This window comes from Octopus bimaculoides, chromosome 10, assembly GCF_001194135.2.
Source record: "Octopus bimaculoides isolate UCB-OBI-ISO-001 chromosome 10, ASM119413v2, whole genome shotgun sequence".
Classification (NCBI taxonomy): domain Eukaryota; kingdom Metazoa; phylum Mollusca; class Cephalopoda; order Octopoda; family Octopodidae; genus Octopus; species Octopus bimaculoides.
Window position 1 is genome coordinate 44,423,986 of NC_068990.1, and position 1,146 is coordinate 44,425,131.

The 1,146-nt window shown below is 35.0% G+C and overlaps 1 protein-coding gene across 1 annotated transcript in view; it reads right to left on the bottom strand.

Annotated features, from left to right (window-relative positions):
* The window catches only part of LOC106871677 (collagen alpha-5(IV) chain), a gene marked incomplete at its 5' end in the record, with an annotated part of 35,314 nt that overhangs the window by 10,173 nt on the left and 23,995 nt on the right, over positions 1 to 1,146 (bottom strand). The gene's annotated exons all lie outside the window — the stretch shown is intronic.

A 1,146-nucleotide genomic window follows, 5' to 3' on the forward strand; every position in this document is an offset into this window, starting at 1 on the left:
TTATTATCGTGTTAGAAAACAGAGTGCTCCAATGGATACAAACCAATTAATTCATTGGATCTCTGTTTTCTAACTCGATAATATATATTCTTTTATTCTTTTATTTCTTTCAGTCACTTTACTGCGGCCATGCTGGAGCATCGCTTTTAGTCGAGCAAATCGACCCCAGGACTTATTCTTTGTAAGCCTTGTACTTATTCTATCGATCTCTTTTGCCGAACCGCTAATTTATGGGGTCATAAACGCACCAGTATCAGTTGACAAGCGATGCTGGGGAGACAAACACAAAACACAAGCATATACAAACACACACACACAAACACACACACACACATATATATATATGCATATACGATCTACCAGATCCACTCACAAGGCGTTGGTCGGCCGAAGTTATAGTAGAAGACATTTGCCAAAGGTGCCACACAGTGGGACTTATCTTGGAACCATTTGGCTGATAAGTAAGCTACTTATCACTCAGCCATATATATAAGGCCAAGATGCCCTTAGCCGGAAGAGTAGCCTGCGGCATACATCTCGCTTGGATATTTCCTACTTCCGAGGTTCCGCTCGCTATGAAACCTATGTAGTCCAAATTTTATCGACTCCATGTCTATGTATATATATGTATATATATAAGAACACAGACAGCTTTTAAAATTCACGACAGCTGTTTCGGTAGAATTTTATTTCTTTCCTTTATGACTATCAAGGATTACATCATAATATTCAATCCACCATCATTAGGTAAAATTTTAAACAGGAAAGATTTAAACATCAACCCGTACATGCGCAATACAAGCTGGACCATTCTAGCTAACGTTTAGCTATGTCCGGGTCGATGTTTAAGTCCTAAATGGAGACGAACACCATTCTTCCATGGGATCGGCATGAAAAATTGTTAAAACATTACGATATTTTTTCTTGACAGGAAACCAACGGTAGCCTTGATGCACAAATACATAATTTTATTCATCAATGCGCTGTTGAGCACTCATTCAAGTTGTCCAGTATTTACATGCATATATATATATATACATATATATATATATATATATATATATATGCATATATATGTATATATATGTATATATATGTATATATATGTATATATATATATATATATATATATATATATATATATAT